Here is a 17,916-nt window from a genome sequence, read left to right as displayed (position 1 = left end):
CTCCTTTATCCCATGCAATGTTCTGGATAATACATTTACTAACCACAACAAAGTTCTTACTGCGAGCCACACAACTAAATAAAATAAAAATTGACAGTTACTTTTCTGGAAAACTCCTGGGTTCTCCTGGGTGTAAAGGTGGCCTTTAAACTTTAACGCTGTCCCATATGGTCTAGTGGTCAGGATTCCTGATTTTCACTCAGGTGGGATGGGTTCAACTTCTGGTATGAGAATGCATCTTTGTTGTGTCACCCTAGTTGCAAGTCATGCGACCTTGAGCGAAATCCTCATTTCATAGGCTCTCACTTTTATCAGTCCTTTTTTTGCCAGGTGTCATGATGGGACAAGAAGTCTAATGACAGAGCAGAAGATTCCAGGATTGACTTCTGGCTTACTCATCTTCCCCAACAACACGCATGCATCGGGCCATTGTTGGCCTAAGATCGTATAGGAATACTCTTAAATAATTTGATCGTACAATGATCGGCCAGAGAGCGGAGCCAGTTTTTTTCACCCCTGCTCCCATCTACGTCGGCTTTTGATTGGCCCAAAATCGAGAAGTACCCTACACATTCATCGGGCTAGTGTTGGCCTCAGATCAGCTATAATTAGATCATGACATCGGCTATGGGGCGAAGATTATACTTTTTTTAAATTTTTGTGTTCATCCCTGAATCCCATCTACATCGGTTTTTGATTGGCTCTGGGGCATTTCCAAGAATGCGCTGTCTATTGTAGTTCCCCAAACACTAAAGTATAATGTCATATTGCATAAAAATTCTTCCCGTTTCCCGTTTAACAAAAATGCGCCATCTGATGTTATTTTTTACATACCGACTATCTCAATGGGGGCACTTTTATTTCAAATAACTGTGCAGACACCCGCTGTCTTCTGTGGCAAAATAGCTTAACCATTTATTAGTGCTGTGCATTGCCTGCCTGCTGCTACTGGCATCAGAACGAACTCTAGACACTTTGGAATGCAATTCACAGAAATATGCTCATGCATCTTGGGGACTTTCACTATATGATGTAAACATCTCATAACATGTTATTATCTTTGCATGGGTATCAAATGACTAACCTATTTATTTACATATGTTCCCGGTCCCTAATCGACAACGAGAGAACATATTCCTAAACGTGTGCGCATCCTCTAAACTTGGAATACCCCATGCATCTTCTCTACCTCTGTGTGTCAGCACACATGTGCGAGATCTTCTTCGGGTCTTACAGTAAGCGGTTGGCAGCCAGCAGCCTTCAGTGCATTTGACTGAGTGAGAGCAGCGTACTCAGCCAACCATTTTTTTTTTTCAGGTACATAAGTCACTTCGGGGGCGGCACGGTGGTGTAGTGGTTAGTGCTGTCGCCTCACAGCAAGAAGGTCCTGGGTTCAAGCCCCAGGGCCGGAGAGGGCCTTTCTGTGTGGAGTTTGCATGTTCTCCCCTTGTCCACGTGGGTTTCCTCCGGGTGCTCCGGTTTCCCCCACAGTCCAAAGATATGCAGGTTAGGTTAACTGGTGACTCTAAATTGACCGTAGGTGTGAATGGTTGTCTGTGTCTATGTGTCAGCCCTGTGATGACCTGGCGACTTGTCCAGGGTGTGCCCCGCCTTTTGCCCGTAGTCAGCTGGGATAGGCTCCAGCTTGCCTGCGACCCTGTAGAAGGATAAAGCGGCTAGAGATAATGAGATGAGATAAGTCACTTTGGTGTTAAATGAAAGGAGGTAGCATTAATAAACTTAGAAATGTAGTAGTATGCTGGTAGTTATGAGCCGGTGTGCAATACGTTAAAACGCTAATGTTTGCCCGGCCTCGTTAAAGGGCTAGTTCCAACGACTGTATACAATACAGTCTATGGCTAGTTCAGTTAGCTATCTAGCTAATTTCCGTCTGGAAAATTATTCCCATAAGCAGTCGGTTAACATGACATTGATAGTAAATCAGTACTTTATACTTTTACACTGCAACTTAGTGCAGTAGTCAGGTATTTTCTGTTGGGAAACGTTTGTAAATGTGCCTTAAGTTTGTTGATAGCTAAGGTATCCACCACAAGGCGGGAAGTCTAGTCAGAGCAGGTTGCTCCATGGTCTGTGGCCGGATTGAAGCATGGCAGGCAGAGTAGATTACCAAACTTATGTATTTTCATACTAACAACACTTTGTTTCACTTTATTGGTGTGTGTTATTAATACTGCTCATGTGTAGAAATTAGCGCCGTGTTTGGTAGTGACTTGTTTTCATCATACCAGTAATGGTTTATTTCTTTTGTACATGTTTTGGTTTGTATTATTAATATGGATCACGTTTGGAAATTATCGTCATGTTGTATAGTTTATAACATTTAAAATATGTTATATTTCTTAACTGCATTGTTACCTTCGGTGGGAAACATGACATTTGTTTATCATCACCATAGCAACACCACTCTACCATGCAGGATTTTTCGGAGGAGTTCAATTTCTTTTTTAACTCATTCGGAGAGCCTTGGATGTGGAATTTCTTCCACACCGTTCTATCTGTTCTGACCCAAATCACATACGGATTGCGGATCTCTATAGATAATTAATGATTTCCCTTAGTTCCCGCAGCCGTATTACCGGACGTAGTGTGCAGTGGGCTTTAGTCTACTTTCAAACGTGTGTGCACATGCCCAAATTGGTCGATTGAACAATGTTTGATTTTATTGTCATTTCATGTTATGCAATATGGTAATATTATATGACAGGATGCTGTTATCTGTGGAGGGTGAAATGTGCCATGGTATAAATGCACCAATAAATATTTACTTTTTCAGATACTGCTAGTAATGACTTTGCCTTTTTTGTCCCTAAATCTTTTTGTCCCTAATAGGGCTGAATGATTTTAAGAAAAAATTGAATTGCAATTTTTCTGGCAGATATTGCGATTTCGATTTCAACCACGATTTTTTTTTCTTTAAATGGAGTTTCAGTGCAAATTAATTAATACAATGAATTCCATAAAGCTAATGCAAGAATGAAAACTGAGGTCAACAGATTTCAAATGTAGGCCTGTTTATTAACATTGAGTGCCTGAGGAACAAGTTATAATAACTTAAAATAAAAATAAAAAGAGAGCCATCTTTCTTAAGTAAACTTTTGCTTCTTTTACTTTTCCCATCTACAACATATCAGACATAAAAAAAAGGTTGATCAATGGCTCAGCAGCATCAAAATATTGCACTTTTGTAAAAGAATGTACATAAGCATTATAAATTATAATAAATAACAAAGTAGAGCAAAAAAGTCTTAGCTTAAAAGTAGTGCAAGAATGGCTCAAGGGAGCTAGCTTATGAACATTAACAACATCAGCAGCAGTTACAGAAATTCAACCCCTGTACTCAGAAGCCTGTGCTTCTTTTTCACACAAAGTGGCAAGAGGAAATGAAATGTAATGGTAGTAAAAATAAAACATAATAATAAAAAAACGTACAAATGACCCTGCATTTTCCCCATCTACAAAAGATGTCAAACATTAAAAAAAATGCCATTGCATCTCTCTGCCCCAGGCGTTCCACAGTTAAACAAAAGCAGTATTGGGAGACTTCAAAGTTTACCCATGAAAGGGTTAATTTTTCTAGTCTTCTCACAACCCGTCTTAAAATGCAGATGATCCACGAGTTACACATTTTGTATATTGAAAACCTGTGTTCTTGAAGCATTTTGCAATAAACTTGTGTGAAATTAATGCAAAAATATTGAATATAAAGCTGCTAATGGCGATAGACAGCCTTTCTATGGTGTTTGTATTGTTAAAGTAGCCTTGTGCTAACAGTTTGTCAGCTAATGACAGCTTGACAGCAAACTTGTCAGCGTTTCGTTTTTTCCCCTCCCAAACTGTATTTCAGTGTTCCGAAACAATGTCAAGACCTACTTCAGGCAAACGAATTATGATTGTTACCGGTAAACTGACTTTAAGGGACAGAGAGGGCAGAGTAATATAGCAGAGACGAGAGGGACTCTGTGAAGATAATACGCACTCTTAATTACAAACATACACACTCGCACAAACACAGGTTCCTGTACTTACCAATTGCAAGATGCAGTCTGTGTCCGAAACACTGCAGTCTGGTCCATTGGTTCAGTTCCATTGCTTTTATCATATTTGTAGCGTTGTCTGTTGTTATGCATGTCTGGGCTTCTTCTTTTAGACCCCAGCTTGACAAACACTCTTTCAGCCCCATGGCAATATTCTCTCCTGTGTGGTCAGTGGGGAAGTATGGCCGACGTGCTGTTTTTCTTTGGGATCAAATCCCCTGACTCCACTTCAGCTCCCGCTTCAGCCATGTCTGAAATTGAATGACCAGCTACACTGATTGGAGTGGATAACACGTGGCCTGTCCATGTGCAGCATGCAGCTTCTTGATTGGAAGCTGACACAGAGTGTTTTTACACCATGCTGGGGCAATACGCAGAGCATACATGTGTGAAATTATTGACGAAACAAAACATGGGTCAGTTTAGGAGCACTGAGAAAAACTGCAGCTTTGACGATCCCAAAATCGTGTTGTCTGAGATCGCGATTTTCGGTCGAAAACGATAGATCGTTCAGCCCTAGTCCCTACCTACTATTTGGTCTAGTTTTTCAGATACTGCTAGTAATGACAACAATTAAAGCATAATTCAATCAGAAGGTTTGTGCCAATTTCCAAAAAGCAATAACTTAAATATAAAACTACTTCTGTCTGTATGTACAGCAGCATTGTCTCCCAAGATGTTTCTTATATTTAATGTAAAGTGATGTTTTCTTTATTCTCATAACTTTCCTTTTTTGTCCCTAAACAGTGTATCGTACCACAAGCATTGACCTGATTGTCCAGGGAAACAAGGTAATTTTAAATAATGTGGTTTTTAAAATGACAAATGTAGAAGGGACTCTTTACCATAATGGATGTGTCAATTGTAACAGGACTAAATGTAGCACCTGTCTGGGACCGTTTCAACCACGGCTGCTTGTGAGGAATACAATAACTCTGAAGGCTTAAGTGCAATTACAGCTGGGTCACAGTTACCAAAATCATTGCAGGCTTGAGACAGGGTTTTTGGTGAGTCTTAACCCTTTAGGTGGCAGGTATTTCAAAAAAATGTTGAATGTTGGCATCTAAATTTCAAAAGGCTGTGCCTTGAAAGTGATAACAGATAGAGTAAACTGTAAATGAGAAAAATATTGAGGATGACCCAAAGTTTATGTTGGGATTTGCATATTGTGATCTCACAGGGTGGTGTCTATCTTGAATTTGGATTTTTTTTTCATGAAATTCAGAGTATTTTCGATAAATAACTCGATAAAAACTTATTTCATAACATTCACACGCCATCCCAAAACAATACATCGTAAACCAACAGTGTACCTTATGGTTAATATGGTGCCATAAAGTGACAAGCACTTGTAAATGGTAGGCTTTTGCCTGCAGAGGCCTAAAGTGTAACAATATATGCAGGTGACACTAAATTTTCAGCATATTGTACTTCTCATTGTAAGGAACAGGACACAGGCCTACTTCATATTTATTACACCTGTATTTTGTCTGATCGTAGCCTTTGGGGCAGGTACAGTCAGAGCAAACAACACATACTGGCTGATCATCTGCACTGTATAGCCAGTGACCCTGTAAGTCTTACTATCATTTCTGTAAACTAATGTGCATAGTGATTTGTTTTAGTTATGAGCAAATTCATGAAATTAGTTAGACAAAGGCAAAAATTTGGGGCCAAATAATAATTGGTCATCTCTAATCCCCTCTATATCCAACTGGCTCATGAAAGGCCTTTATCCATTATTGGTATTTTCCTCATCACTGTTAAAATACAATTGATGAGCTTGTGCTTTTTTGTTTTCTTTGACTTGCTTATCTATCTAGTATGGCAGGTTCACCCTCATACTGGACACTGAAGCGAAAATCCAAGGCACGTGTTAATCAGCAACTGGCATCCATTCATTGTAGATTGGCTTCTAGCAGCATTGCTGAGGATGAAGAAATGGCAGAAGATGTCCCTGACATTCCTGTTGATGTTTGTGAATTGGAGGATGACTTCCTGTGTGTGTGTGTGCACTGTGTATGTGTCAATGGCCGTTTAAGGCCCTGTCCACACGGCAACGGATTCAGGTGAATCTGATAAAATTGTTTATCATTTCGGCCTGGCATCCACACGGCACCGGCGTTTTGGGTGCCCCAAAACGAAATCTTTTGAGAACGGGTCCCAGAGTGGAAAAATATGGCAACGGCACCGTTCCGAAGTCGTCTGGATGAGTAGAATGGATTTGTTTACGATGATGTCACAACCACATGACTGTCAGTGCTTCACGCTGGGTAGAAGTGTAACGAACTCGATGCGAGTTGTCAACAAATCCTATAACTTGGTTCATGAAACATGCTTACAAAATATTTTCACTGTGAATATCTATTGTGTAATGGTGCAAAGTGAGAGAGAGAGAGAGAGAGAGAGAGAATAGCCCTTAGGGCAGAGTCTTTAGTCCAAACACTGCGGAAGCTAATGTGGCTAATGCTACAGAAGAAGGGGTTTATGCGCATGCGTCAACTTCTTCTTCTATTGTTCTGGTGTCTCTGATGGGACCGTCTTACAGTGCACCTAGAGGTGTGGCATGTGTATTGCATCGTTTTCAGCAAGTGTTGCGTTGCCATATGGACCCGAAATTTAACTGATCCGTTGCCCATGTGGACGCTATATTTTAAAAAAAAAATCTCGTTGCCATTGTCGTGTGGATGTAGCCTAAGTTAGAGGCCTGTGTGTTTACTGTCTCTGTGTCCATGGCCGTTTAAGTTAGAGGCCTGTGTGTGCGTGTACTGTATATGTGAATGGCCATTTAAGTTAGAGGTCTGTGAGTGCGTACACTATGTATGTGTCCATGGCCATTTATGTTAGAGGATTGTGTGTCTGCATGTACTGTTTGTCAGTAATTCCATGAAACAGTGTAGCATGAGATGGCCTGCAGTGTAATAACCCTCACAGTAAAAAGAAACAATAGGCAAATATATGCCATCTAAGAATTAGCAAAGTATGATGCAACATGTATACACACTAGCGATATGTCCGTGAATGGACTACCACCATTTTACTGTCCTGTTTCCTAGTAGGTGCAGCATGTACTTGATTGTTGTGTTTGAGGACAACAACCAAACCGGCCCGGTGGCCAAGGAATGGTTATCAGGTGGCCTGGCATGGTGGCCGCCATATAAGGACCAATTTCAGATCCTAAGAGCAGTTCAGAAGAGGGTCATGCCAGACCCAGCAAAAGGGTGGAGGCAGTTCCGCGCTCGTGTACTGTATGAATCAGGTAATAAAGCATCCAAAAGACTGTTACATCTCAATGCTAAAACTCAACCGCATAAAGTTCAATTTTCATAGATATCCAAATATCTGTAAACAGCACCTCAGTGGAATTGTGTATCCAGTCATTGTAAAAAGCCTTTTTGTCAGAGGTGATGCTTGAGAAGATGATGGCAGAGACAGTAATTTTGTTAAATGCTAGGGTTTTTTTTTGCTCTGGTATAGGCTTATAATGATATGTTGTTCACAGACTCCATTCAAACTATCCAGTCCAAGTGGGACAAAGCATGCATCACATCAGACTTAAATGCAGATGTTGAAATGCAGAAGAATCCAGTTAGAGAATGTAAAAGGTGAACCCATTTCTTTGATTTAAATTAAATTAGATATTGTCTGTATATCAAATACTTGTATGTGAAGAAAGTGCAAATTTTTGTAAATGTATAGACCAAGACAGCTCAGAGAGTCATCATCATCATCATCACTATCTGAGGAGGAGGATGATCCTGAACACCTAAGAAGACCTCCCCCTTTACCTTTGAAAATTGCAAGACCAAGAGAAGAGCCAACTTACACTGAACGTAAGTATCTTTCATAGATTCCAAGAATAAGGTTGTCCTTAGAAATAGACCTCTACCACGGGCGATTGCTCTAAGACAACGAGGGAGGCTCAGCCTCCTCTAAAAATGACAAACATCGTGTAGGATGAATTGCGCTAGGCTTATGTTATAGCTGACCTTATAACATTGCTATTTCAGATCCAGAATCATAGAAATATATGTGCTCAACCCAACTACAGTGCGAAATCATTCCGTTATAACTTTCCCCAGTTCACCTAATGTGTGTGTGAGTTTTTCCCCCCCGTGACAGCGCGATGCAGCCCAGCCTCAGTGGATTTCAATGGCATTTGGGAGCTATGCGCTTGTCAATCTCAAAATGCAAGACAGTTATTGGACAAATACTGCGAAAATGCCCACCCACGGAGTCTCACAGACTCCCAGCCTCAGTGGACTTCAATAGCATTTGGGAGCTATGCGCTTGTCAATCTCAAAATACAAGACAGTTATTGGACAAATACTGCGAAAATGCCCGCCCACGGACTCCGAGCCTCACAGTGGGAGGGACATGGCAGTTTCCGTGAGGAGACTGGTGATTGGTGAAAGTGGCCAGATATTTTCTTTGATTGACAGCTCGTTTCAACTATAGACAGGCAGCGGTGAATTTCAGTTCAGTCTCATGCGGATTCGCAAGTGCTGTGGTGTATTGTAAGAGATCAGCTTACATTTTGATTTCATTCATTACATACGGTTTCTACCAGCTTTTTTAGTTTGTATATATTTTCATTGTAAATAAAGTGTAAATATAGTGTTGTCAAGTTTGCTATCTTAGTTCCGTTTATTTGAGTGACTGAACTTGAACTTGAGGGGGCTAGTCAGCTAGCAAGAAAGCTGCGCACAGATGCCAAGCATTGCTGATTTAATTTTGGCGAAGCCATTTGCCAGTCTTCCTTTCGAGGAAAAAAATTAAAATTAAAGAGCAGGGTAGACCAATGCCTCAAATTGACTTGGTGAAAAAGGTAGGGAATAATACTCGTTCCTTTCAGCTCTCCTGGTACGAGAAAGTGAATTGGCTAACAGCAAGTGACCCACATCAACAACAGTAAATAGGCTACTTTAGTAATATGTCATGGATGGGCCAAAAATATAGAATCTATTTAAAATGTTTATGCTGAGTATATTATATTGGAATATATATTTTTCTGGATATGAATTAAACACCGCTACAATTTGGAAAACATTTTTAAATAAGAACAAAGCCGAGAACATTTCACACTACAGACCTGGATTAAAAGTGAAGGGTTATCAAAATTGTCAATAAAACATTTCTCAGTCAAAATAAGCAAAATATAGGGAAAGTGTCATTGAATGAAATGTGTGGCACCCAGCTCTATGTTTGGATCCCCAAGGTCAGTGCTTGTGCCTATTCCAGAACACTCTGCTGTTACTGCTGAGGTTCCTGACAAAGAGCTGCTTTCAATAATGATCAATTTTTAAACAACATGCCACAATTTTAAAATATAAAATGTTAAAATATACCCCCCCCCAACACCACCATCATGTATATTGGACAGTAGGCTAATGGGGCAAAAGAACCTGTTATTTCACAGTTTGTGACCCTGCCAACAATCAGCCAGATCAGAGGCAAGAGTATGGGCAAAATTGATGTGTTTTTTCTTTTAAAATCTGGAAATATCGTAACCGACCAGCCTCCCCTGTTTGAAAGACTACCAGCCGCCACTGACCTCTACAGTGGCCTCATCAAAACGTAATTGAAATCCTGCAACTGGTTCCATCCCAAAAAATCTTATAGAAAGCCACACTGTGGCGACCACCCAGCAAACACAAAAATGTTTATATAACGTTGTATAAATGTTTGGCTAACATTTCAGAAACATTACAAAATAACGTTTATAAAACGAAAATTTGTGGACAATTTTTTCGTTTTATAAACGTTTGAAAAAACGTTATATAAATGTTTGAAAAACATTCTGGAAACCATCATACAACATTCTGGAAACGTTTCAGAAACGTTTTTTAAAACATTGTATAAACGTTTCTTAAAACCATTTAAAAACAATAGTAAAACTTTTCTTTAATGTTTTAGAAACATGTTAATACCTCATCTCATTATCTCTAGCCGCTTTATCCTTCTACAGGGTCGCAGGCAAGCTGGAGCCTATCCCAGCTGACTACGGGCGAAAGGCGGGGTACACACTGGACAAGTCGCCAGGTCATCACAGGGCTGACACATAGACACAGACAACCATTCACACCTATGGTCAATTTAGAGTCACCAGTTAACCTAACCTGCATGTCTTTGGACTGTGGGGGAAACCGGAGCACCCGGAGGAAACCCACGTGGACAACATGCAAACTCCACACAGAAAGGCCCTCGCCGGCCCCGGGGCTCGAACGCAGGACCTTCTTGCTGTGAGGCGACAGCTCTAACCACTACACCACCGTGCCACCCATGTTAATACCTGTTAAACTTATAATATAACAACACATTTTTGTTATTGCACTTAAGTTTATTTCATTCCTCTTTGCAAGTTCAACAAAACCGATTTGAGAGCAGAGTTTTTTTATATAGACAATATTCACATTTACATATAAAGCCCTCATGAACAGCAAAAATGATAAAGATACTAGTATTAAAAATTTATCTAAATTTATTAAAGATGCCTTGCTACTAAGAACCAAAACATTAAAGTTAACGTAATCATAGCAAATGCGCAAAATCAGTTAAAAGTTAAAAGAGAAGGCCAAAGCTGCGAGCTGTCCCACAGTCGTTGGATCCCACAAAATGTGCATAAACCCATTGCGACGAGATTAGTGCGAACACCGATCAACCGAGCGCCACGCGAGATCAAATTTCTGATGAACTTCAGTTCATGTCTTTGCACACCGAGTCCGGTATCGAAACACCTGACATCGCGACTCCCCCTAGTGGCAAAAATCTCCCTCTATCCATCGACACAGACACCCATTTCACTGCTGGTGTAATGGCTGTGCTGTGGAACATTAGGCGTTGAGGTGAAATTCCATATCGCGTACCACCCTCAATTCTCTGGTCAGGCTGAACGAGCCATTCAAACCATTGTGAGCATGCTGCAAAAGTATATCACAAACCATGGTAAAATTTGGGACGTGAAACTTCCCTTGGTGCTAAGGGCCATTTGGTCCACCCCTCATTGCGCCACTGAAGTCACACCCTTTGGGATGATGACTGGGCGAGAGTCGGTTCTTCCCCCGCATCTCCTATACAACCCAGAGGCCATGAGCGTCGCGATTGCATACACCGCACATCAACATGTCGCCGACCTACGATGCCACCTACAGTCAACCTTTACAGGTGCCCAAAAGAATCTCGATTCGAGAGTAGAAGGACACAAAGCCTACTACGCCCGAATCTCAGAGAAGTTCCTACCACCCTGGTCGAGACCTTTCGATCGTGGGAAAACCGTTCCCCGTCGCGTATCACATTAGGACATCTAGGCCTAATCAAACGTTTTCATATCGATTTCCATGATAATCGAATCAAACCTTTTGAACAGTCCTCACTCCAAAAGGGGGTGGACGACAGCCAGGCCCATCATGTCCACCTAGCTTGTACGCATCACTCAACCATAAGCGTACACTAACATCCCCGGTCAGACTTCACCAACCCAATGAAGTAATAACCCTTCAGTATAACATGGTAGATAAAATACTAAAATCCGCTATTATTACTAGTGTGTATTCATCACAAATACACCTGGCATAGAGTCTTGGCAGTGCTATCCTCACTTTTGTGAATCCACAAAACTTAGAGATATGCACCCCACTAAAGACATCCACTGGGTCTGCCCAGGCAACCCATACATAACACTACACGCCTAGCTAGATAAGATGGTCTGTGTCCCCGACAGCTAGCCGCAGTAGCGCACGCTTTCTAGCCAGACCCCCCACTGCTATCACCTTCCCAGAAGATTAGGTTTGCCAACCCAAACACTAATACTTCTTTCCTTCCTTCATTTCTTCTCTTTTCTTGTTTTTTTTATGCATAAGAAATTGAACACTACATGTTTCATGTTCCATGTTTAATTTTTTTGATGTGGTTTTGATCTAGTTAGTTAGATAATGATTATATGCCCAAAATGCCCATAGTGATTATATTATGCCCAAAATGCCTCTGTCTCCAACTGTCTTACTGGAACTCACAAGTTTACAGTCTTCACAGGACACCATGGACTGCACAGGACAAGTCTACCTCAAGGACTATGGACACGGCGATGATACGATACGGTGCTCTCAGTGCTACGACTCCGTCATACCCCTGAGACCAAAAGGGGGACTGTAGGTATCATGCCGCCATCTTGTGTCAGAACTACAATTCCCAGTCCACTTCCGTGTGACCTACGTCACGCGTGGGCGGGATCATCTACGTCATCATACAAGGAAACATAAAACAATGGGACAACGCTTCCATCTTTGTCTCTCACGGCTGGCTTCCGATGAATCTGGACGTATAAAGAGGCGCCCTCCACCCAAACAGACGTCTTCTTTCTTGCAAGATCCATCACTCAGCGCGATTTTCTTTCTTACCCTTGGCAAAGGTAAACTCTAGAGTCACGCGATCTTTAAACTCAACCCGAGTTACAACCGGTTTACTTGCATTAGAAGTGACGTCACGACTGCAGCCCAGGCAGTCAAAAGTTAAGAAGCGATTGAATCCTTTTTAACTCAAAGCGCTGTGCATCTTATTCTGATCAGAGACTTTTCCTCACGAACGCTGAGGTTCGGACCAAGAATCCTCTGCTTTCCACGGGAACCACCCAAGTGCTCCGCTGGACCCGAAAGTTTCTACGCCTCCATCACGAGCGGCTCACGTGCTCCCACGGCGAGGCCCGAGACTACACCGGCGAATAGTTCTTCATATCTTGCTAAAGGCAGGATTAAGTAAGATTTTGGAATTTGGGCATAATTAGGATAGTCTTAGGAATTTGCTTTTATTGAAATAGTGTTTACTTGCATTAGAAGTGCGCGATCTTTAAACTCAACCCGAGTTACAACCGGTTTACTTGCATTAGAAGTGACGTCACGACTGCAGCCCAGGCAGTCAAAAGTTAAGAAGCGATTGAATCCTTTTTAACTCAAAGCGCTGTGCATCTTATTCTGATCAGAGACTTTTCCTCACGAACGCTGAGGTTCGGACCAAGAATCCTCTGCTTTCCACGGGAACCACCCAAGTGCTCCGCTGGACCCGAAAGTTTCTACGCCTCCATCACGAGCGGCTCACGTGCTCCCACGGCGAGGCCCGAGACTACACCGGCGAATAGTTCTTCATATCTTGCTAAAGGCAGGATTAAGTAAGATTTTGGAATTTGGGCATAATTAGGATAGTCTTAGGAATTTGCTTTTATTGAAATAGTGTGAATTTAAACCCAGGTTTATTGTTACACTGTTGAACACGCAGCGTGTTGATTTATTTTTGGTTCTATGTTCTCTCAATTGTTTAATAGATAGGCTGCGCATGCTTCTCTTCTCTTTTATTCTTACTAACATTATAATTTCATTATTATACATCTTGATCTCATTAAGATTTCAGTGGATTCAGTATGGTTATGAGCTAGTGGGTTAGCTACAGCTTCCCCTTTGTCTGCTTAGCAACACAAAGCTAATCAAGGCCTACCATGTGCTCAGCAGGCCATCAGGCCTGATAAACCACACCTCAGCTAGAAATCCACAAGCTAGCTTTTAGTTAGCTACGGCTAATACCCTTGGCTTTAGCAACACATGCTCAGTAGGCCTCACCAGGCCTAACAAACACACTTTAGCTAGGCCATAGGGCCTTTCACAAACACATACTAGCAATACAACGCTAATCTAGGCCTCCACCACATGTAGTTAGCTACATGAGGCTAAACACAGAGCTAATCCTTTGTTCTGTTTAGATAACATTCTTTTGTTTAGCTACCAACAAGCTAGGCCTCCACCACGTGTAGTTAGCTACACGAGGCTAAACACATGGTCAAGTCCTTCTCTCACACACACACACACACACACACACCTCACTGCTTGTATATATTGATTTTTTTTATCTTTGTATAATAAAGTCATTTATTAAACAAACTGTGTTTATTTGTGAACAACAATATCTGAAGTCCCCAATCTTCTCAAAGAATTCAAAAAGGGTGCGTATGTTATGTAATATGGTAAGTGATCGTAATAATTTGGAAATATACCATAATCTAGCTGTTTGGTAATTTATCCAGGATTCATGGTATGATTCATTGAACGATTCCCTAAATGATTCATTGAACAATTCCCTAAATGATTCACTAAATGATTCATTGAACGATTCACCAAATGATTCACTAAACGATTCATTGAACGATTCACCAAATGATTCACTAAACGATTCATTGAATGATTCACCAAATGATTCACTAAACGATTCATTGAACGATTCACTAAATGATTCACTGAATGAGACTGATTCTATGGTATGATTCAATTCAAACGAGTCAAATTAAACGATTCAATGGGATTGATTCATTTTAATTATTAACCTTCAAAATTTAATGAGACTGATTTAACGAGATTGATCACTTAATTTCAATAATTTAACTGATTGCACCCACAGAGCCTTCGATGAAGGAGATTTTCTAAGATAACTTCTAAGTGGACCCGGCCTTCTCGAGCTTGTCCCAACAGCAACAGGCTCAAAATGGGGCTACTTCCGGTCCCTGTGCCTGCGCAAAGACGTAGGTCGCGCAGGCGCAGGGAACCAGCGAACAAAATGCTAGGGCCAAAAGGGCGTGTATTTTAGCAAATATAAAACGACGAATGGTCATCTATCCAAATTATTCAATCCATACTTGATAATTATGAGACTAGAGCCACACATTTAATGATTTATCTATCTATCTAGATCTACATCTAAAAAATATTTAGCTAGATCGAAGGTTTTTTTTTCAACGTTTATTAAACGTTTATACAATCACTTATTTTCCATAAAATTATTCCCATGTTTTTTGATATTTTTTAAAAACATGTCATCATGTAGTGTTTATAATCACACAATTAATTGTAGAAATTTTAATATTATCTGTTTTAGCCAGAAGTCTCCGAATATGTATAACGTTTTATAAACGTTTCATAAACGTTGTGAATGAAACGTTTTAAAGAGAACGTTTATAAAACGTCAATAAAATGTTACTCATTTACTGATTATTTTGATAATTGTAATACAATCATTATGACATCTTAATATCTAAAAATACCAAGAGATGAAAAAAAAATGTGCCACGGGTCAGCAAATATGACTTTATTAAATTTTCACCAACGTTTCATAAATGTTTCATAAACATTTAATAAAACCTAACCTTAATGCAACCCAAATGAAACATTTTATAAACGTTTTGTGTTTGCTGGGCACAAGCCAGCTTCCAATGCAACTTCATTTGTTGTTTCATAAACTTGTTAGACCATTTTGACAGCCGATCAAATGATGGGATTCAAAAACCTCTTCGTCAAGCCTCTGTGCAGACAAACTATAAAACCTAACTGTAAAACTTTATCATTACCATGTTCATTAACATTTGCCACCCCTTCACATCCCCAAGTCTCAACAGTAACTTGCCTCAGTGATATGGAGGCTTAAGGACCACTGCACCACACTGATCAACAGCAAACATGCCTGACTGAAATCCCTCGGCGGCGGTGTTGGGTTCACCCAGAAAGAGACCCCGATTCCTTCGTGCTGATGCCTTCCCTTCGGGCCCGAGGATGAGTCAATCGCTCAGAAACGGACAGGAGAACACGTGTGGGTTGTTCACATGCCAGTTTATTCGCTCGCTTCGTCAGAATGAAAACATTTGTGGGAATGTCTTATAGTGTTGCTATGTTTATGTTTTGTCTTCGTGTGTGTGTGTGTGTGTGTGTAATGGGTGTGTGTCTATGTAGAAGTGTGTAATGATCTTGAATCAATCATAATATAATAACATATTTTTGCTGACAGTAAGGTACAGATAGATATCAGAGTTTTGGCTTATAATTAATATTTGTCTGATTCTTGGAATAGTATGGAATGTTAAACATAGATACTGTAGAAGGTCAAAGGCACACAAAGTTTGCACAGAAAGGATCTGAATAATTCTTAATAATTAACATGAATAATTCTTAACACATGAATGTGTGGTCAGTCAGTAAATTACATCTTGATTATCTTGATTCCATCAACATAAGTAAAATAACAAATAACGGTATGCTCTTAATGCTAAAATAAGGAATGTTATAAGAGAATAAACATAAAAAAATAAGAACAACTTAACCACGAGAATATGTCTGAAAAAGAGAGAACAATTAAACAACTAACAGAATTAAACTTATAACTAAATTAGGTGAATGCTCTTAAACTAAAAATCCTTAGAATCATAAGATCTTAATTTTAATTATAATGTCATTATGAAACTAATCTAGAAACTATGAAACTAACATTAATCACGGAATGCATTCATTAATTACGGGGTCTATAAAACTAACATTAATCATTACCATAGTATATTTCAATATATTTCAGTATATTTCATAGCCTTTGTGAAGCCATGACCTAAGATTCAACTGAATGAATAAGCATGATCATGAACTTTAATTCTACTATTTCTGAGTGTGGTCTGACACTAAGACAGACCTTCAGACTCTGTTTTCAAAATACACATTCAAAATACACATTCATAAACAAAATGTTCCCAAACATTGCCCAATGCCCGGCCGGACTAAGGTCGTTTGGTCGTTTCATCAGAATAAGGAGAATTAATATTTTTCACTAATATTCTACATACTACATATATCTGTATACTTATTCAACCTACTGATTCTAATTCATATTCTGATCATAATCTACATATAATAAAATTTGACCCCAACAATCCCCCCCTTTAATACTAATCATAGTATTAACTAGATTTTAAGTAAACATGTAAGTAAGATTATGATTAAGATTAGTGTTACACCCTAGCAGGACGATAATATACATTGTTCTCTCTATGCAGAGGTTTGCGGGTAAGACTATTTATCATCTTATGCATTCTGTCCATCAAACATCTCAAAATGCAAGGTCCCAGGAAAATAAACAAAAGAACAATCACCACTACAGGAATACACATAGAAAAAATAGCAGACCAATTAGACCAACTACCAAACAGTCCAGAAAACCACACCCACCCTGCCGTATCCCCATGTTCATCATGTTCTAGTTGTTGAGCAATCTGTCTCATTTGATGTACGGCTGCACCTATTTCACCATCCGGGTTATCATTAGTGGGAATAAAAGTGCAACAGCTGTCTCCAATCATAGCACAAACACCCCCCTTTTCTGCTAACAAAATATCAAGGGCCATATGATTTTGAGTAGTCATTAGACGCAGGGAGGTTAATTCTGTTCTAATACCATTGACAGCTTTAATGGTTTCATTAACAAAGCTGGCCAAGCGATAGAGTGTTAATTCTACATTCTTCCATAGATCAGCTACACCAAAATGAGGAAACATTGATGTCCAAAACCTGTGCCACCTGGTAGTAAGATGATGTTCCAGTGGTGGAAAATTATGAATATCTCATTTTGGGCAATGAGCAGAGAGAGGATGGATAGCAGTGATAGCGTTTTTGAGTTGTATGGGAGCGCAAATGCCTGACCACTTGGTGGGAAACGAAACAAGGAGATTATTATTACCGCAGTACCAGTACCAGTTTAATGCTAATTAAACACCAGGATAATTAGTAGGGTGTGGTGGAACACAATTAGGATGAGCCCTACATGTATTATTGATATACCCGATACTGTTGAATGTACAATCGGTTAGCGGAGGGTTACATCGACATGAATTCGGGACCCAGCGAGGACATGGAGAGGTGACGGAATTCTGATCATATATCTGCTTACATTGAGACTTAGGAATGTGTCCTAAATAAATGTTACTTTTTTGAGAGTAATTCATTCTGAAACAATGAGGGAAAGTGAAATTAGAAGGCATATCTACTTTTAGAGTAGTGAGAATAGAATCTTG

The 17,916-nt window shown here is 40.0% G+C and overlaps 1 long non-coding RNA gene across 1 annotated transcript; it reads left to right on the top strand.

Annotated features, from left to right (window-relative positions):
* Nucleotides 1-7,231: 7,231 nt before the first annotated feature.
* On the top strand, nt 7,232-15,539 carry LOC132864578 (uncharacterized). The gene is made up of 4 exons (XR_009650231.1): nt 7,232-7,314; nt 7,558-7,653; nt 7,755-7,888; nt 15,475-15,539. It is a non-coding gene; the product is annotated as an uncharacterized LOC132864578 (long non-coding RNA).
* The last annotated feature ends 2,377 nt before the right edge of the window (nt 15,540-17,916 follow it).

This window comes from Neoarius graeffei, chromosome 17 (assembly GCF_027579695.1).
Source record: "Neoarius graeffei isolate fNeoGra1 chromosome 17, fNeoGra1.pri, whole genome shotgun sequence".
Classification (NCBI taxonomy): domain Eukaryota; kingdom Metazoa; phylum Chordata; class Actinopteri; order Siluriformes; family Ariidae; genus Neoarius; species Neoarius graeffei.
Note: the sequence above shows the minus strand (reverse complement) of the source record. Positions and strands in the feature narration are given on the sequence as shown.